Raw genomic sequence first — 22,189 nt, 5'->3', positions numbered from 1 at the left:
ATGATAACACCACAAGGATACCGTCACCAAGGACACCATTGGCAGTACTGTCAACATAGTCACCACTGATGAAACATCTCACCACTACACTGGCAATTACTGTTCTCTCTGAAAAAAGTATCCCACAAATGCTACTGCTTGAGCATACATCACCTGGTGAGGTCTCGCCACACCCCAACAAAAGTGGCTTGATACAGGCAGTTCTGAGGATGACAGGCTGTGTGGTCCAGCATACAACTCAGCTGAAAGTGAAGTGTCAGGACTTCGACGAAGAGGAGATGTTCTTAATTCCATCATATAATGAGGTCAAGTAAGACAAACTCAAAGGAAAACATCAACCGCCATACCAACCATTCCACAAAGATTCTGAAGATTGTTGATGGTTTAAGTTTCTCATTATGATTGCCTCTGAGTCCTATTATGACCGATTACCAACCCACACACTCTGTTCCATGCTAACTCACCCCCTGACAACAAAGCAAGTTCCCATTCTTTGACTGAATAAAGTGTCAGACAGATTCTGACTTTCAGATCAGAAGTACACAGATTGTTTTCTATTTGACTTTAAAGATTCACCTCGTAAGTCATTCAAGACTATCCTTATTATAAATCACATTTGGGATCCAGACTTAAGAAAGTGATACAGACACCAGTGACAGTGGCAGCTGTTGCATCAAGTATAAACAACAAATACATAGTCCCAGAAAATACACCAGCATGCTTAGTGGGGTAGGTACGGGTGGACTCAGTTGTGATGCGGGTGGCACAGAAAAGGTCCAGAAATCCCTTCATACCTTATATGCATAGACAAACTTCTGCAAGAAAGTATCCATCATGACTATAACTTCAATCAGAGTAGCACATTCTTTAACCTCTTAGCTGCTAGTCCTTCCCCCCCCCCCCAGTGCTGAGCCCTTTTTTGGCTATTTGTGGTAATTTGCGCTTAGGCCTTCATAACTTTTTGTGCACATAAGCTATCCACGCCAAATTTGCATCCTTTTTTTCCAACATCCTTGGGATTCTAAAGGTACCCAGAGTTTCTGGGTTCCCCTGGAGGAGACCAAGAAATTAGCCAAAATACACCTAAAATTTTGTTTTTTTCAAAAAAATTGGAAAAAAGGGCTGCCGAAGAAGGCTTGTGGTTTTTACCCTGAAAATGGCACCAACAAAGGGTTTGCGGTGCTAAAATCACCATATCTTCCCAGCTTCCAGGAACAGGCAGAGTTGAATCAGAAAACCACATTTTTCAATACAATTGTGGCATTTTACTGGGACATACTTCATTTTTACTATTTTTGGTGCTTTCGTCCTCCTTCCAGTTAGTGACAGGAATGGGTGTGAAACCAACACTGGATCCCGGAAAGCTAAGTGTTTCTGAAAAGTAGACAGAATTTTGAATTCAGCAAGGGGTCATTTGTGTAGATTCTACAAGGTTTTCCTACGGAAAATAACAGCTGAAAAAAAAAAATTTGAAATTGAGCTGAAAAAAACAACCATTTTTCTTATATACCGTTACGTGTGCTGGACTCTTCTGGTTGCAGGGATATATAGGGCTTGTAGGTTCATCAAGATCCCTAGGTACCCAGAGCAAATAAATGAGCTGCACCTTGCAATGGGTTTTCATTCTATACCGGGTATACAGCAATTCATTTGCTGAAATATAAAGAGTGAAAAATAGGTATCAAGAAAACCTTTGTATTTCCAAAATGGGCATAAGATAAGGTATTGAGCAGCAGTGGTTATTTGCCCATCTCTGAATTCCGGTGTGCCCATACTAGCATGTGAATTACAGGCCATTTATCAAGTAGACGTCTTTTTTACACACTGTCTTACATTTGGAAGGAAAAAATGTAGAGAAAGACAAGGGGCATAAACACTTGTTGTGCTATTCTGTATCCCCCCCAAGTCTCCTGATAAAAATGGTACCTCAATTGCATGGATAGGCCTAATGCTTGCGACAGGAAAGGCAATATGGACACATCACATTTTTACATTGAAATCTGCTGTGTTTTTTGCAAAGTGCCTAGCTGTGGATTTTGGCCTCTAGCTCAGCCGGCACCTAGGGAAACCTACCAAACCTGCACATTTTTTAAAACTAGACACCTAGGGGAATCCAGGATGGGCTGACATGTGGGGCTCTGATCAGGTTCTGTTACCCAGAATCCTTTGCCAACCTCAAAATGTGGCCAAAAAAACACTTTTTCCTCACATTTTGGTGACAGAAAGTTGTGGAATCTGAGAGGAGCCACAAATTTCCTTCCACCCAGCGTTCCCCCAAGTCTCCCAATAAAAATGATACCTCAATAGTGGGGATAGGCCTAGTGCCCGCAACAGGAAATGCCCAAAACACAACGTGGACATATCACATTTTCACAAAGAAAACAGAGCTGTTTTTTGCAAAGTGCCTAGCTGTGGATTTTGGCCTCTAGCTCAGCTGGCACCTAGGGAAACCTAGCAAACCTGCACAGTTTTGAAAACTAGACACCTAGGGGAATCCAAGATGATGTGACTTGTGGGGCTCTGATCAGGTTCTGTTGCCCAGAATCCTTTGCAAACCTTAAAATGTGGCCAAAAAAAACACCTTTTCCTCACATTTCGGTGACAGAAAGTTCTGGAATCTGAGAGGAGCCACAAATTTCCTTCCACCCAGCATTCCCCCAAGTCCCCCGATAAAAATGGTACCTCACTTGTGTGGGTAGGCCTAGTGCCTGCAACAGGAATAGATCACACAACGGTCAATGTTGGTACTTACATGAGGCAACTGTTGACCCTGGCAGTGGCGTAGCGTGGGGGTGCAGGGGGGGGCGGCCGCACCGGACGCAACATCTGGGGGGGGGAACTCGAGTGCTAAAATCCACGGGTTAGGGGGCGCAAATTACTTGCCTTGCCCCGGGTGCTGACAACCCATGCTACGCCACTGGACCCTGGGGTGATCCATTCCTTACGCAGGCACTAGGTATAGGCACTCAAGTGGGGTAGTGTTTTTACAGGACAGGTGAGGAATCACTGGGTGGTAGGAATTTTGTGGATCGCAGCTTAATCCTGTAGTATGTGTGACAGAAATGCAAGAAAAATTGAGTTTTTATTCAACATTTCAGCTTTGCATGGTATTCTGGGTAAGGAAAACTTTGGGGAATTCACACAAGTCACACCTCTGTGGACTCCCCCGGATGTCTAGTTTCCAGAAATGTTTGGGTTTAGTATGTTTCCCTATATAGCCGCCAAACCCAGGACCAAAAACACAGGTGCCTGCCTTACAAAACCAGTTTGTTTTGTGATAGATAATTTTGATGTCTCCACAGTACAATTAGGGCAGTGGAACTCGGGGCTGAACTAAATTGGGGAGCTCCCAAGAGAGCACCCTCTCTGTGCTTGCCCCCACATTCACCTGCTCTCTTTGTTGGGGTAACCCACTATTGCCCTGTTGCACAGACTGTGCTTGCGGAGGGACAACAGGACTGCCCTCATCACCTCCCTCACAATTTACTGGAAGGAGTTATCCAATGGGACTCCTCCAACTGAAAAATCACTCCCAGAGTCTGCGCCATTGCCCTATCCCTCAGATGCTGTCTCAGTATCTGCTGTCTCAGTCTCTGATCCTACGTCAGAGCTGTCCTCTATAACCAGAGTGACGTCATCAGCAGTCATCCATCAAGATGCCATCTCTGCTATTGGCTAAACTGTTGCTCTAAAACACTAGCCTACATAGACAGTCACAAAATTGCTGGTGTGTGTGTGATACATGCAAGAGTAGAGGCCATCTTACCTGCGCTTCTTCCCTCAATCAGCACGTTCTTTCAAGACACTCAAACACCTTGTCACATACCATTCGTCACAGTCTTTAGCACCTCCTGCGCCCAGTCCAACAATCATTATTGGTGCTCCCACTCCCATGTCCTCCTCCTCGGATTCCCTCATTACCACCCAGCAAATGTGTTCTTCATCTCTCCATAGCCACCCCCCACCCCGCACATACATTTCATTTGTATTATAGCGCAGGTAGTGGCTGACTTTACTAATGTACTTAGCTATTTACATAAAATACAGATTTGCTCTTTGCAGTAGTCATATAAACCTTCTGCGCTTCTTTATGGCACTAAAACTTCCACTAGACAAAAGTCTGATCCTTTTGTAGCAGAAACATAATCACAAGACTTACTTGACTTATTCATTGCTGCCTAAAAGCTACATTTGAAATGCGTCAGTTGAAGTATGTGCACTGCTTTGAAGACGCAAGCTGCAACTGCAAGACAACTGGTGGCAAATATATATATATATATACATATATATAAATAGATCACTTTTATATGTGGGTCTGGTTTTCCTGGGGGCTGATTGCAGCCCCAAGGGAAACCACACATGCACTGACAAAAGTGATTATATATATATATATATATATATATATATATGAGAGAGATAGATATAGATATAGATAGATATAGATATAGATATAGATATATATATATATATAGAGAGAGAGAGATAGTTCTATATATATATATCTATAGATATATCCATGTAGATAGACATATCTATCTACATGGATTGATATATATATATATATGTATATATATATATATATATATAGAGAGAGAGAGAGAGAGAGAGAGATCTGTATTTGTTTTGGTAGTTGTAGGGTTTCCTTGGGGGCCAAAATTGCCCCCACGGAAACCCTACAACTACTAAAAACAAATTGCCCCCACAGGGGGTCGCCCTGCCTACAGGCGACCCCCTGTCAATTTCGTTATTTATTTATTTTTTTAAATTAGCTCCTGGGGGAGGCGCCATCGCGCCCCCTCAGGGGGCCCCAACATTGAAATCTAAAAATATGGCCCCACAGGGGTCGCCCTGCCTACGAGCGACCCCCTGTCAATTTAGTTATTTAAAAAAAAAAATTGCCCCGGAGGGTGGCGCGTTCGCGCCTCCCCAGGGGGCCCCAACATTGAATTTTAAAAATATGGCCCCCGGGGAGGGCGGCCTGTTTTCCTAGGTGGGCCGACCCCCCCCCAAGTGAAATCCCTGGCATCTAGTGGTGTTTCATGGCCCTCGATCGCAGCTGTGCTGCGATTGAGGGCCAGAAAACGCGGTCAGGAAGGCCTCGTATGAAAGGGGAGAGTCTCCCCTTTCATATGAGCCCTTCCCGAACGTGGGGAAGGCCGTTTGGGGCCGTGTTCCCCATCGGAGCAGGAAGCGGCCCTACGGTCGCTTCCTGCTCTGATGGGGAAAACAACACTTTGAGCAGTGCTGACGTCACAAAGGGGCGGGTGGGGGTCAGGGGGAGACACAGAAGCTCTTCCTTGTCTCAGGGCAAAAAAAAAAAAAGAAGGAAATCCTGGGGTGCGACGCACCCAAGGATTTTCAAACCCCCTCCCTGGTGTCGGCCACTGGTCGTGACCCGCACCAGGGAGGTAGTGCGGGCGTCGGCCAGTGGCTGACGCCCGCACTTAAGGGGTTAATCATCCTCTGAGAGTATGTGGATATATTGATCAGGCATTGCACGGTTCGTAGACCATTTCCTGGAGGATAAGCATGCAGATTCTGCCTGATTGCTTTTCCTGCAATAATTGATTCAGCCATGAATGCCACTACATCTGATTTCAGACAGATAATATGTTCAGTGCTACTGGACAGACTGGGCTGACTTTGATGCACTTCTTTGAGGCTGGCAGACTGTTAGCGTGTCTGTCCCTATTTGATCTTTGAAATTTAATTGATAAGGGGACGCATTAGAGGTTCGATAGATCTTTTGACTGCACTTAGAATGATTCCACCATAAGTCCTCGACCCAATTCAATTACATCATAATCAATAAATATCTTAAAATTCTCTATTTAGTCAGTGAAATTCACACACCATGACTCATTTAGCCATGAATAACCACACTTTTATGTAAAAGTTACAATGTTTATTTCCCTGTATTAACAATGCTATGGTCACGTAAATTAATCTCAACACCAAATGATACACATACGTGAATACCAGTGGTTGACCAAATCTTCTAAAGAATTTCTATTTAACTAAAGCATTAGCAACTAAGCATTTGAGAGTCACAGTACAAATTAATAGCAAGAATAACCACGCAATAGAAATAACATACATCTAGATTCAACAGATGAATAACATCAATTCTTTGTTAATTTCATGTTAACACTTCAGGGCTTCCTAACTAATGATTAGAATAGCATGTTTGGACTTCATGCAAAATAATGTAGTTAAAGTTAAATTGGAAAACATATAACTATGGCTCTATCAAAATAGAGGTTGGTACCTAGAAACAAAGAACAAAACTATAACATTGGCAATAGCATTTTGGTATACTTCGCCTCAATAGGGATCAGCAAGCTGCGATTCTGGGCATCTATTCGGTCAGCATAAGCATTTGGGCAGTGAAAGGGAATGGTTCAGAGACAAGAACTTTTAAACTATCTGAACCATTAAGGAAACATATCTAAGGGATCAGCATTCAACATTAGAACTTAAGCAATAAAGTTAAGGATCGAAAATCAAGTCATCAGGAACTGTTCATCTCCTCAAACAGAACCACTACAGGGAAAGTCAAAGTAGACAGAGCCTCCTTTTCCTCTGTGCAGCCACACTAAGTTAGAATCTCCTAAAGAACTTTCCACCCTATCATTGGTCAGAAAATTGTAAGTTTACAGTTAGTCCAATGAGAATAAAAACCCAAATCAAACATATAACTAAACTGTCTTTCACATATCGATGATTGGCTCCTCTTCTCCTGTTCCCATCGTCAGACTTGTCAGGTAACTTTCTTGTTGCCATCCGTACGCCAGTCAGTGCATCCATTGTTGGTTCCTGGGCACATCGCTGTCTCATGCATAAACGCTACAATGTAACAACTCCTAATACAAGATATTCTAGCAGGCGGTTCTCATGAGAAAGTTAAGACATCTGCAAAAATGTTTGGTCAGGATGGGTGTGGCAAAGATGGCGCCCGGACAAGAGTGAAACCACTGAGCTCTGCTGCCGGTCAAGGGTTTTGGATGGAGAGTGGGCCCTCACTGCCTCCCTCTGGTGACAAATAGCTGCAACAATGTTTGGTCAGCATAGTACGAATAATAGAACATCAAATCTCAAGCCGTACATTTCCCACTATTTTATTAGTCAATGCAACTTTAGGTTGTGCAGACTAGGGCCAAACCTTCGCTAACTTAAGCCTTACAATACAAGTAAATACACAGCACATATTCATTATTATGATATACTAGTACAATTTTCTAAACCCGTGCACTTTCACTAATAATAATATACATTTATTTAATAAAAGCATTACGTATTGATAGTGGCCACTCAAGTGGGAACATTTTCCAAAACGCGCATCATTTTCTATGTTAACTTATTTTTATGCAAATTCTAAACCTACAACAAAATAAAAATTATTAGTAATTAATTCAGCTTTCACAATCCCTCCACCAATGACTAGGGCCCTCATTATGAACACAGCAGTAAACACCGCAAACAGATGTGCGGTCCGAACCGCCAAATAATGAACCAACTAAAACATAGGCATCCTGAAAACCACTCACCGCCAGCAGAGGAGTGCTGACAACAACGGCATAGCCCGCCCACAAGCTGACGGAAAGGCCCTAACCGCCCATCAAATAATGAAGCACTAGACCGCCGTCAGTTCCGGGGCGGAAACCACCCCCATGCAAAGCCAGGTGGAAACGAACCAAAGATAAGGAAACACTCACCGGAGGCTCATACAACACGCCGAAGCAGACATGGATAGAGAGTTGCAGATCATGCCAGCCCTGCTCCTTGCCATATACCTCGAAGACTGAGACCGCTGATGAAGACGATGGCGGTAAGTACCGCAACCTACTAAAAAAGGGTAGAAAGGGCACAGTTACATACCCACCCACTCCACCCACCTTGCAATGCTCCCACAACCCTTCACAGCAGCACAAGCCATACACTCCACAGCAAGAGGTATTTACCCTACACAAGGCAAATCCAACCTGCCCAAAGTACACACATGTGCTCAACTCCTCCAATTAATGAAACGATAAACCACGGATCCAGAGTGTGCCATAAACAACACAGGCCACACATTAACTTTTATTCAGCTCAATGAGCAATATAAGTGCAACTTAAGGCCAATGGCCAGTCCAGAGTAAGTAGTCCGATGGGACACATTGGCCCCAACTTGACTCCCACAAGTGCAATGGTACTCCACCTCATAGGGGCAACAATGGGACATCCAAGGCACCTCAGGGAACAGGGGCAGGGGGTGGTGGGGGGGACTTACGACTGGGAGGGGGGGCTTAGATTTACATTTGGAAGGTGAAGGGGGCTTGGGTTTTGTGCTTGCAGCTGTTGGAGCGGACTTGGCCTGGGGAGCGGCAGATGTTCCTGGGCCAGCACGGGATCTCTTTCTCACAGGGGAGGTAGTACAGGAATGGGAAGGGGGGACAGGGGCGGGCTGTGAAGTGGGAGGAGTGGACAGGGTAAGGAGGTGTGCACGTTTAGGGATGAGACAGGGTGGGCCAGTGGGTTCAAATAGGTCTACATGGGATAGGAAAAGTTTCTTAGGGGCAATTGCGGTGGACCTGGAGGAAGGTGTGGGAGTGGAGGTAGAGGGAGTGGCTGTAAGAGGTGTAGGTGTGTGTGACGTGGGTGCAGGTGACTGACAGTATGCTTAGGTGTGGTGGATGTGTGATGGGTGGGTGTTTTGGTGCGTTTGAGTGTCTTGGGAGGAGAGGGGTGGACACAGTGGGACAAGACAGGCTGACAGTGTAAATGTATGTTGTCTGGGTGTCTGCAAGTCTGGTGAGTGTGCTGCATGTGTCAACTAAAGTCGTTTTGGTGAGTGCAAGTGTGGTGTCTGGGGTGCCTGAATAGATGTTTGATATTGTGGTGACTGCAAGAATAGTCTCAGCAACATTGAATGAGGGTGCAGTGCCTGTGGGTGTGCATGTAGAGGGGACAGACAGGGAGGCGGAAGAGGTGGGGACACTGGGGGAAGTGGATTTTGGTGTGTGTGCATGTGTATGTTGGCTGTGTGTATGCCTGTGATGGGAGGTGTGGTGCTTGTGTTTTGAAGTGTGCTTCTTGTGTGTTGAGGTGTGTGCTTGCGTGTCAGAATGTGTGCTTTGGACGGGTGAAGGGAGTGGGGTGCTGAAAGGGGTAGAGGAGGTTGGAGGGGGGACGGAATGACCAGGAGGCCAGAGCCTGAAAAGATCTCTGTAGGCCAGACACGGCACCGTGAATGCCATCTAGATAGGCATTGGTCTGCTGCACCTCTGATGCTAGCCCCTGGATGGCATTGACGATGGCTGTCTGCCCTACAGAGATGGTTCTCAGGAGGTCAATAGCCTCCCCCATGAGGGCAGCAGGGCTGCCTGGGGCAGGGGAGGAGGTGCTTGGGGCGAAGGAGACACCCACCATTCTGGGTGAGCGGGCACGGGCAACTCGGCAAGGATTAAATGGGAGGGCGGTGATAGTGTGTGGGATGACGGAAGATGACACAGAAGGGGGGGGCCCACTAGGGTCCGCCCCTGCCAGGGAGCTCCCATTGGAGGAGGTATCAGAGTCACTACCTCCAGTGGTAGTTGCCTCTCCGGTGGTACTCCCCTCGCCCTCCAAACCACTGGTTCCCTTGGCATCAGACAACTCTGCCTCCAAAGAACCATGGGCTGCTGCATCCCCACTCGCCAGTGCCTCAGTTCCTTCGCCAGATGATGCTGATGTACACAGACAACACAAAAGAACAGGGATAGGGAGACAAAATAGGAGAGACACTTGTAAATAGCTGAATGGAGGTACATAACTGGTTCACACATACACCCACCCTGCAAATATTCCACCAGGCAGCACCTACCACTATACACATGGCTATGCCCCTGACTAGTGGCCAGAATCCTGCTCTACTGCCATTCCTCACGGCACTGAAGGACCTGACGTGCTGCAGACTTGACCCTTACAATCCTTCTCCCCAAAGGGGCCATTATGCAGATGGATATCAGTCAGAGTCCCTGCCACTAGACAGCATACATCTGACCACACACACACACATCCATCGAGGAGGCAATGAATGGTATTTTACTCACCCCCTTGTGACTGCTGTGCAGCCTTCAAGCGCCCATCCAAGTCCGGGTACGTCACCACCAGAATGCGTCGCATAAGTGTGCTCAGTGCCCAATGGTCACCCCTTCCTCGTTGGGAGGACTTCCCCAGCTGGGCCTCACAGATCTTCCTCACCCAGCGCAGCAGATCCTCCCACCGCTTCCTGCAGTGGGTGCTCCGCCGGTTGTAGACCCCCAGGGTCCGCACCTCCCTGGTGATGACCTGCCAAAGTCCCCTCTTCTGATGGGCGCTTACCTATAAGGGACACACAGAAAAAGTAACACTGAGGTCAGACAATGGCCAATAATATACAGCTGGCTATTCGTCCTTTATGGGACGGACATTTTAAACAGCCTAACAGCACACACGCAGCATGTCAGGAACCCAGGACTATACAGTGTCACACGTGCACACATGTATACAGCCATCTACCAAAAACACAAAAAAGTATGGGGTTCACTTATAAAGAGGAGCTACATCCAGGGGAAATTTTCCTGGTGCTCCCTAACCTCACTGAGTGAGAAAATGGTGAATGGGTGGGGTATTTCCTTTACAGACTAGGTGGTCTCACACACTATATAGTGTCATGCTTCATCATTTGACCACCTAGCACCACCCAGGTAGGACAATTCCACCTGTGCGGACTCAACCTAACCGTTAAAAGAACGGGAGGGAGTGCATACATTTTTACTTTCTGGAAATTATGGGATCCCGCTGAACTAGGGAAAATATAAAAACACCTATGCAGTTACCTGTGTGAAAAGTACACTTTCATTAATGGTGTCTGCTGGTGTGTTAAAAAATAGGATGGGACACCTCTATGAGAGGAAGAATAAAGGTATGTCCATCTATGTTTTCCAGTGTTTATTGTTGTTTTCACATGGTTTGGTCGTTGGTTCAGTGGGACACTTGGTGGACAGTTCTTGCCAGAGTCACTTCTTTGAGGGGGCTTGGTTTTGGCAGGTGTTCCTGTCCCATGTCTGGGCCTGGGCCTGGGGGACCGTTTGGGTGCCTGGTGTTGGCCTGTACGGGTTGAGATGCATGTCTCCTGTGTGTCCTGAGATGGTGGAACATGTCCAGTTACTGCTGATGCTGTTGTTGTCCTGTCTGTATCTTGGCCTGTAGTAGGGGCTTTTTGGTCTGTGCGGGCCTCAGGCTGTGTGCAGCAGCGCACCCGCAATGGTGGCCATTGTGGCATTGTGCAGTTTCCACTGCTCCATGGCCTCTTGGTGGTGTGCTAGCTGCATCCTTTGACTCTGCTCCAGGGTGGACACTATCTTGGCCAATCTGTCCTGGGTATGGTGATATCCTCCCAGGACCTCAGAGATCACATCCTGATCTACAGCATCAATCCTGTGGCCTCCCTCCTGGGCCAGTGATGCCCCCCCATTGGGCCTAGCCCCTGTGCCTGTGTCCCCTGCACAGGTCTGGCGGTACCCCTTGTACTGGGGCCATCGTCTTCCTGCCTGTTGGTAGGGGGTGACTGTGGCCTCTGTCCATGTGTTCCGCCTGGATACACAGGTGTGGGGACAGTTGCCCTGGGCTGATGATGTTGACTGGGTGGTAGGGGTGTCAGTGGTGTCCTGGGTGGGGCTGCTGGATGATGACAGTCCAGGACTGTGTGAGGGGCCAGGGTGATCGTCAGTGTCCAGGGTTCCCTCTCCAGTGTCCTGGGTGGTGCCTCTGTCTCCCTGTGGGGCACTGCCACTCCTTGTCCTGGCCGTCAGAGTGGAAGGGTGGTGGTGCCTGTTGGGGGGAATGGACATGTCTGTTACAGTTGCATGATCGGATGGGGTGCCAAGGACTGGGCTCTTTTTTGCAGGTTTCCGCACTTTGGGGCCATGCAGGGTGCCTTTGTGAGGTTTGCATTGCATTTTGCTTTGGATGTGGGGGTGGATTGTGGGTGGTGTAGTCCCTTTGTGATTCCTTGCAGGGGTAGGTGACTGTGCACAGGGGGAGGGATGTGGGCCTATTAGTGGGTTTGTGGGCATGCAGGGTGACTGGATGTAATGATTGTGGCCTGGATGGGGTAGTGGTCCTGGTGGCTGTTGAAGGGGTGGGGTGGTGCATGCATTACAGGTGTGATGGATATGGGGTAAATGTAGACGACTTACCCGAGTCCATTCCTTCAGTGACTCCAGTGAGTCCCTCAGGGTGCAGGATGGCCAGTACCTTTTCCTCCTAGTCAGTGTAGTCGGGTGGTGTTGGTGGAGGGGCCTCCCCCAGTCTTCTGGACTGCAATGTTGTGCCGGGATGCCATGGACCCGACCTTCCCACGCAGGTCGCTCCATCTCTTGCGGATGTTGTCCCTGGTGCGTGGATGGTGTCCCACTGCATTGACCTTGTTCACTATAGTCTGCCATAGCTCCATCTTCCTGGCGATGGATGTGTGGGTTTCAAACTTGCCAATGTGTGCATTTCTTACTGTTCGGTCAACTTGCCGCCCGTCGCGGTCTGTACTGCCAATGGTCGTTCGGCTTCCACTGACCGCCGCAGTGATTTGTCCTTCAATATTTGGAGGGCGGGGTGTTATGTGCTCGCCGGTGGCGGGGTGGGAGGTTCAGCATTTCTGCCGACAAGGTCCTGGCGGTGACTGGTGGCAGGAAGATTTTTGTCAGTTTCTGATTTTTGAATCATTAGATGGCGGGTTTCGGTTCACCACCAATGGCGGTCTTCTGTTCGTCGTCGCCACGGCGGTCGACAGTGTTTACCGCGGTGTTCATATTGAGGGCCTAAATATCTCATCACACTTTACATCATCCCATACAAATTTTTGTTCACCTAAAATTTGCTTTCCCTAGAACTTACTTTTCAAATTTTACTTAAAGAGCTTTTCTATTTTAGTTTCTTCCCTCCTCTGATCAGTCTTCAATGTCTTCGTTTTAATCACATGATACAGTTTATACATTTCCTATGCTCCAAATATACAAATCACAATGATCAGTCTTACTTGCAATATTTTCAGAATTACCCTTTTCCCTAAGTTGCCAAGCCAATTTCCCACAGAAGCAAACCCTTTGCCAACCTTTTCCCAAACTACTGGTTCCTTCAATTCTTTTAAATCAACTCTATTATTCGTCAGGTTGTTAATAAGGCTTCTAATTTCTTTACTATTTTTATGTATTTATGTGCAACAATGTTGCGAGTTCAGCATTTTGCAAACTCTGCCCTCCTTTGCTAAAATAATGTCTAATGCAAGGCGGTTTTGAAGAGTCATAGATCTTACTGCAGCCATTTCTGTATCCATTAGGATCGTGGCTCTTAAAACAATTGTCAGTATGTTATCCACAATAGTAGACAACTTTCGAATTTTCAAAGAATTCATAACAACTCCTATTGAAGGAATTATTGCTCCAAATATGACTCCAACTATGCCAGAATATGATTCTCGCTTTTGTCACACAAGATATAATTCAGTCATTTTAGGTATTTTATTCAGATTCTCACGTTAATATATCTTTGGGAAAACTATCCTCAAGTAACATGTCCACACCATCCTCTAGGATGACGGTAATATGCATTTGGTCCACAGATGTAATCAACTTCTGGAATTGCTGGGTCTTGTCCAATTAAAATGAACATGAAAGTTCATTTACTCTGAAATAGAAACACATGCCTACATTCACTCGTTCCCACAAACAATGTGTCAGTTCTAGATTGCGGCCTATTTTCACAAAGCTTTCTCAAGTGTGGTGCATCTAAAGCTAATTTCCCTGGTGTTTTGATCTAAGAAGCTCTTTTCTATAGGTGTAGGCAAGCATGTGAGATTATTTAAGCATGCGTAAGCTGTGCCAAAAGTTAATGTAGGTTCAAAGAATCCTCTCGGTAATTCTATGATATTTTCCTTAGTTACTCTACTCAGGTATTTAATTATAGGGACAAATGAAAACACTACGTCGTGGTTTGAATAGAAATATTAAATGTATTCATGGTTATAGTATCTAGTTAGTAAAAGACTGCAACTTATTCCATAAGTGAGGGGAAAACTATGGTAAGTAATTCCTTCCACCACTGATGAACGAATCTATGTACAGACGTAACATTCTTTCGCATTCATTGTCTCAACATACTCACGCAACAAGTGATAGAAAACGTTAGAAGAAAGTTCTCCTTGGGTACTATCTGCGTGCAAATACTTCTCTTCTATCCTAAACCTGTCTACTTCTGTGAATGTAGTTATTGTCTCTAAAGCAGAGGTATGGTTGCCTACAATCTTGTCAAGAAGAGTCATACTCACAATCAACACCAATCACAATATCATGCACATAATCCCCAAACCAATACCTATGTATTTACAGCTCCTACTCTTCCTAACCTGTTGGTTGTGGTTACTCATGATCTGTAAAGAATCAGAAAGTAGAAGAGAAAAAATTATAGCTCTAAAACAAAAATCTTGAATGTTCTTTAGCAATCATTTACAGCTTTCAGTCTGTCTTCCAGGGCTTTGTCAAAATTAGGTAACTTGTCAAAAATCAGTTTAGCGGCTTGTCAAATCAGGTTATTTTAAAAGTCTCTTCCAGTTACTTTCAATTGTCTCTTTTCTACTTTCTTAGTTTCACGGTTTCACAAGTTTCAGTTCATTAATCTCTTCACGTGCCAAAGTATTGACCTGGAATTTCTTGATCAAAGCAAAAAGACAAAAATTCACTCTACCATTCACTTGTAGTTGCATACACCTATTCAGGACCTGAGTATCTTCTGCTTGCAATTCTCTTTCTTTTCAATCTTCGATCTCCATTCAACTCTTGCTTGCTCAAATCTTCTCTTCTTGTTGTGTCTATTTCCTCTTCAATTGTTGACAATGTAATTGCTTCTTTCCTCTTGGCTTGGGATTTCAGCCACTTATCTCCTTTCAGTGGACCTTTCGTCAATGCTCTTTTCAGTGCTGGACTTTTAACTTTTCGTTGCTCTGCAGGATTTTCTCCTGATGTACCTGCAACTGGTTCAGGAGGAGTCAGATCGTTTTGGCTGTGATCCCCCTTAACTCGTTCCACTTCGGGGTCTGTTGTTTGCTCTGTTTGTCTTTCAGGACCGTCTGCTTCTGGGACAGCCCTTCTCTGACCAGACTATCCTGCTGCCTCAGTTGAGGCTGTTTCACTGTCACTCTCCTGTATATCTTCAACTTTGTCTCTCACAGGAGTGTCTGCACCGGTTGAGGTCTGCTCAGATTCAGTCTCTGATTTCCCTGTTTCCTTTTCTGTTTCTGGGGTTTGTGCTGAAGTCATGGGTACTATCAACATCTCTTCTTCATTGTCAAAAGGACAGGATACTTTCGAGTATAGCTGACATGAATCCAGTTCAGAATTCTGGCACACTTCACAGCTGTAGTAGTAACCAGTACTACCTGGTAAGGGCCTTTCCACCGAGGCCCCAAGCAAGTCTTCCGCACATGCTTTTCTAATCACAACCCAATCTCCTGCTCTCAGGTTTTGGCTTTGATCTTGAGACGGTTGCAGTGTGGTAGCTTCCACCTGATGAGAGATAGAGCGAACTACATCAGCCAGACCTTTGCAGTAATCCAACACCTCGATTGCTCTGCTCATGAGGTCTGAATAGCAATTCCTTCATTTGCGCAAGTAATTTAACATCTGATTTTGCATAGCAAATCCCTTCCTAGTAAGGATACCAAACTCGAATTACAAACTACGAATTTATGTAATTCTTTAAATTTCCCTGAAAGGGGCAGGTTTGTAACTTCTGCTGTTCTCACTGTAAAGCATGTAGCTCCTGTGTCGACTAAGAATGAGACTTTGTGACCCATCACTTTTCCTTTCACGTAGGGACCTTTCTGATCCACTTCTAATGAAAAACTGCTAACACGCATTCTTCTTCATCCGAACTATTGCTCACCCAATCATCTTTTATTCCATCCTCACTGTGTAATGGGTATTGGTGTATTGGGTTATTAATTTGACTAAGCCTTTGACCTGTTGTAGGAAGTTGGCTCTGTATGTGCTATTTCAAAGTAAGGAATAGCATGCACAGAGTCCAAGGGTTCCCCTTAGAGGTAAAATAGTGGTAAAAAGAGATAATACTAATGCTCTATTTTGTGGTAGTGTGGTCGAGCAGTAGGCTTATCCAAGGAGTAGTGTTAAGCATTTGTTGTACATACACATAGACAATAAATGAGGTACACACACTCAGAGACAAATCCAGCCAATATGTTTTGTTATAGAAAAATATATTTTCTTAGTTTATTTTAAGAACCACAGGTTCAAATTTAACATGTAATATCTTGTTTGAAAGGTATTGCAGGTAAGTACATTAGGAACTTTGAATCATTTCAATTGCATGTATACTTTTCAAGTTATTCACAAATAGCTATTTCAAAAGTGGACACTGCAATTATCACAGTTCCTGGGGGAGGTAAGTATTTGTTAGTTTTACCAGGTAAGTAAGACACTTACAGGGTTCAGTTCTTGGTCCAAGGTAGCCCACCGTTGGGGGTTCAGAGCAACCCCAAAGTTACCACACCAGCAGCTCAGGGCCGGTCAGGTGCAGAGTTCAAAGTGGTGCCCAAAACGCATAGGCTATAATGGAGAGAAGGGGGTGCCCCGGTTCCGGTCTGCTTGCAGGTAAGTACCCGCGTCTTCGGAGGGCAGACAAGGGGGGTTTTGTAGGGCACCGGGGGGGACACAAGCCCACACAGAAATTTCACCCTCAGCGGCGCGGGGGCGGCCGGGTGCAGTGTTAGAACAAGCGTCGGGTTCCCAATGTAAGTCAATGAGAGATCAAGGGATCTCTTCAGCGCTGCAGGCAGGCAAGGGGGGGCTTCCTCGGGGAAACCTCCACTTGGGCAAGGGAGAGGGACTCCTGGGGGTCACTTCTGCAGTGAAAGTCCGGTCCTTCAGGTCCTGGGGGCTGCGGGTGCAGGGTCTTTTCTAGGCGTCGGGACTTAGGTTTCAGAGAGTCGCGGTCAGGGGAAGCCTCGGGATTCCCTCTGCAGGCGGCGCTGTGGGAGCTCAGGGGGGACAGGTTTTGGTACTCACAGTCGTAGAGTAGTCCGGGGGTCCTCCCTGAGGTGTTGGTTCTCCACCAGCCGCGTCGGGGTCGCCGGGTGCAGTGTTGCAAGTCTCACGCTTCTTGCGGGGAGTTGCAGGGTTCTTTAAAGCTGCTTCTTGAAACAAAGTTGCAGTCTTTTTGGAGCAGGTCCGCTGTCCTCGGGAGTTTCTTGTCGTCGTCGAAGCAGGGCAGTCCTCAGAGGATTCAGAGGTCGCTGGTCCCTTTGGAAGGCGTCGCTGGAGCAGAGTTCTTTGGAAGGCAGGAGACAGGCCGGTGAGTTTCTGGAGCCAAGGCAGTTGTTGTCTTCTGGTCTTCCTCTGCAGGGGTTTTCAGATAGGCAGTCCTTCTTCTTGTTGTTGCAGGAATCTAAATCTTTAGGTTCAGGGAAGCCCTTAAATACTAAATTTAAGGGCGTGTTTAGGTCTGGGGGGTTAGTAGCCAATGGCTACTAGCCCTGAGGGTGGGTACACCCTCTTTGTGCCTCCTCCCAAGGGGAGGGGGGTCACAATCCTAACCCTATTGGGGGAATCCTCCATCTGCAAGATGGAGGATTTCTAAAAGTTAGAGTCACCTCAGCTCAGGACACCTTAGGGGCTGTCCTGACTGGCCAGTGACTCCTCCTTGTTGCTTTCTTTGTTCCCTCCAACCTTGCCGCCAAAAGTGGGGGCCGTGGCCGGAGGGGGCGGGCAACTCCACTAAGCTGGAGTGCCCTGCTGGGCTGTGACAAAGGGGTGAGCCTTTGAGGCTCACCGCCAGGTGTTACAGCTCCTGCCTGGGGGAGGTGTTAGCATCTCCACCCAGTGCAGGCTTTGTTACTGGCCTCAGAGTGACAAAGGCACTCTCCCCATGGGGCCAGCAACATGTCTCTAGTGTGGCAGGCTGCTGGAACTAGTCAGCCTACACAGACAGTCGGTTAAGTTTCAGGGGGCACCTCTAAGGTGCCCTCTGGGGTGTATTTTGCAATAAAATGTACACTGGCATCAGTGTGCATTTATTGTGCTGAGAAGTTTGATACCAAACTTCCCAGTTTTCAGTGTAGCCATTATGGTGCTGTGGAGTTCGTGTTTGACAAACTCCCAGACCATATACTCTTATGGCTACCCTGCACTTACAATGTCTAAGGTTTTGTTTAGACACTGTAGGGGTACCATGCTCATGCACTGGTACCCTCACCTATGGTATAGTGCACCCTGCCTTAGGGCTGTAAGGCCTGCTAGAGGGGTGTCTTACCTATACTGCATAGGCAGTGAGAGGCTGGCATGGCACCCTGAGGGGAGTGCCATGTCGACTTACTCGTTTTGTTCTCACTAGCACACACAAGCTGGCAAGCAGTGTGTCTGTGCTGAGTGAGAGGTCTCCAGGGTGGCATAAGACATGCTGCAGCCCTTAGAGACCTTCCTTGGCATCAGTGCCCTTGGTACTAGAAGTACCAGTTACAAGGGACTTATCTGGATGCCAGGGTCTGCCAATTGTGGATACAAAAGTACAGGTTAGGGAAAGAACACTGGTGCTGGGGCCTGGTTAGCAGGCCTCAGCACACTTTCAATTGTAAACATAGCATCAGCAAAGGCAAAAAGTCAGGGGGCAACCATGCCAAGGAGGCATTTCCTTACACCTGTGACCTGCTGAGGAAGCATCATCTGCTGCTGCTCCATTTGGGCTTGAGGTATTTGAATTTACTGTCTAGGTATCATTTGAACTTGGGGATTCATTTGCTGCAAGTGGGGTATCTGCAAACGTGGCATTTGCATCTGTTGCACAGGCTGAAAACCTTGCACCTGATTCACATTACTTTGGAAATTTGGATTTTGACCTCTCAATCTCGGTCCTCTCATATTTGGGAAAGAATTGATTTTGTTTGTCTGCTGAACAACACCTTCCTATACTAACATCGGACAATCCAGCTTCCAATGTCCGAGCCCTCCATAAGCGTGACATGGTAACATCCTTTTCATTCCTTGCACATCTTTCTGAACAACCACAGTATTCAAATCAGGACCACAGTTCACAATTCCAATTCCACCACGACATCTACCTCTTGCTTGATTCTGAAACAAGCAGTTACTCTGCTGTTGCTGTGAAAAACTTCCTTGCATTCCTGTTTGAGCTGCTTTAATCTGCATCACCTTTTCCTTCTCCTTCAACTTTCTCTGCTTCAACTCAATCTCATCACTACAGTTCTTTGCGTACTGCAACACTTCATCAGTCGGCTTTCCTTGCCAACAAATCAAATGACTTTTAATCATCTGGCTTATTTCAGGTCTCAATCCAGCAACAAATCTGAACACAAAATGATTCATGTCTTTTGGCTCAATTGTTTCTGTACCAATGTAATGCTTAAATGCCTGCAACAATCTCTCATAGTATGCATGTATTTACTCTTTCCCTTCCAGAGCTGTCCTATCTAATCTCTGCCAATCAATATTCTTGGGCGAAATTCTCATTTTCAAAAAAGTAATCACCTTATAGTAGTATTTCATTACGTCAGGGGACGGTGCATCTGTTGCTAGATCTCTCTGAGGTTCTCCTGTTGGCCAATCTATGCTTCTCTTGCACTCGACCAATAAGTCTGCTAGAACCACTATTTCTCACAGGGTGTTCAAATCCTCCCACAGGCATTTTACAAGTTTCACAAACCTATCTGCTTGCTCGTACCGTTCTACCTCAACCTAGGGTAATCATTTGTAAAAGACAAAGGGCCTGATTCTAACTTTGGAGGACGTGTTAAACCGTCCCAAAAGTGGCGGATATACCACCTACCGTATTACGAGTTCCATAGGATATAATGGACTCGTAATACGGTAGGTGGTATATCCGCCACTTTTGGGACGGTTTAACACCGTCCTCCAAAGTTAGAATCAGGCCCAAAATGTCACTTTTGCTCCAAGGTAAATGTCCATAATTCCCTACTGGAATCTCTCTCATTGGTAGGATTTTCACTGGATCGTCAACCTGTTGTACATTTGCAGTAAGACTCGCACAATCCCTTTTTTTATTGTCCCTTTGTTTTACCCATCTGCCTTCCCAATGATCTAACGCTTCCCAGGTTGGAATGTTCTGTACTAATTCCTAATGTAGATTTTCATTCCTGGCACTCTCATTTTCTCAAAATCCTTTGAATCAAATTCTAATTTGTAACTTCTCTTTAAATGTTTTGTTTTCTCAATATCTATGTCATATTTTCCTGCCAGGTCTGCTAATTTCTACTATTTGTACTATTTGTACTATAGTGCACTATTCCTGCTTTGTAGGTAATCAGTTTGCACAAGACAGACAACTCGTCCTCATGGTATGAGTCAATTCGGTTTATGCCCAGTGTCCCCTCAATTAGGTCTTCTGCCTCTACCCTATGCCTAATTAAATTCAGTGCACTTCCTCTGCTGGAATCTCATTGGGTGCTACTCAACGTCTCCAACCATTCAGTTCACTGCTGAGCTGTCAAACCTTGTAATGAAACATTGTTGTTACTCCCACCGGGCACTTGCTGTAATGTTAAGCTCAGGGTCTCTGGTGTCATTCTACTTGGATTAGGACCAAATTCCAGTCTTCCCAAATCATTCAGTGGGGTTCTAGAGTAACTCAAATCAATTAACAGACCTATTCCATCAAATGTTGGTCTCATGGGAGTCATCATTTTTGCGTTCTCTTTCCCTCTCTACACTTGTGTTCAGGATTTTCTGTTCACTGCTTTTATTATTTCCCTGGGCAAACAACGGTATGACTGGATCTATGTTAACCAGTACGGACACTGCATCTGGACTTGGTTGGGCATTTGGGTCTCTGGGGTACATTATTCCTGTATTCTGACTTGTCAAGGCGGGCATTTTTGTCTGTGATCCTGTTAGGGGGGTGTATCTCGGGATCGTCTGTGTTTGTATCAGGGACATCAAATTCAGAGTAGACTATCTGTATCAAAGTCATCTTCTGATAAACATGTCTCTTATGGGCAGCTTGTCCTGTCAGCCCTACTAAGATTGTTGCAGTATCTATAATCGGTACATCTGTATATATTCTGGGTATGTCCTTCTGCGGCATAGGCCTTTGAATCGCAGAAGTAGCTGGAAACACTATGACTAACATGTATCTGGCTCTGGGTAGATTCAACTGGTATCGGAGCTGTGGGTTTACACTAATGCTTGAACCTGACTCGTGCTGCATACGGTGGGGACGATTTCTCAGTAACTGCAAAATAAATTCATCATCATCCGAGTCGTCATAGTAAGTCAAAGACTTCCTAGACTCTGTGGTTTTCTGCTGTCTGTCATATGAAGGATAGGAATCCCTTTTTTTGGTGCTTTTCTCAGCCTGTTGTGTAATAGCAGGAAACATTCCAATTCCCTGTAAAGTCTCCACCCTCCAGATGTTCTGCTCTCTATCCCACCTTGCTTCAGTTAAAGTTTTCTCTGCTTTCCTCATTCTTCTCTCAAATTTTAGTTGCTGTTGCTGTCTAGCCACTAATTCCCAAATGGCTAATGCTTCAAATTGTGCAGGTCTCGGAGGAGGTTTTGAATCATACAGTACTCTCTTCAAATTCTCTAATATATTCAAATTGAATGCCCCAGCTGTAGGAAATGCTAAGCACCCTTCTTTTTCTGTCTCCTTGCATTGTTGCTTTAACCAAAGGCCTGGTGCAGCACCTTGTTCTTCAAATATGATATAGGCAAGTGTACCTTCTGGTGGTGTAATTTCTCCTATTCTAGTTAGAATAAACATATCTCAACTTCGGGCACTCTTTAAAGCTTTGAAAAATTTAATTTCTGTGATTTATGCCACTTTCAATCGAATCGGGAAGTGAATTTGAATCATAAAATCCTTTTCGCCGACCTTCTCAACCAATTACGCTTCACGCTTGTCCACCAATCCATTTGCAGCTTTTCACACTAACAGACGTATCCCAACGCAGCTTCATTGACATCACACTCACACCTACAGTGGCTGAAAAAGCCTTTGGGCATGCCTTCCTAAGCTGAGATTTGTGCAAAACTAAATGCAAATATTGTGAGGACTAAATAAAATCAACACCCAACTTGTCTGTTTATTACAGGTAGGGAACACAATCGCTTCAAAAACCTTACTGACTTTCCACTGTGGCGTTTCG

The sequence above is a fragment of the Pleurodeles waltl genome, chromosome 7, assembly GCF_031143425.1.
Source record: "Pleurodeles waltl isolate 20211129_DDA chromosome 7, aPleWal1.hap1.20221129, whole genome shotgun sequence".
Lineage (NCBI taxonomy): Eukaryota > Metazoa > Chordata > Amphibia > Caudata > Salamandridae > Pleurodeles > Pleurodeles waltl.
The sequence above is the reverse complement of the archived record's forward strand: the minus strand, read 5'-3'. Positions refer to the sequence as shown.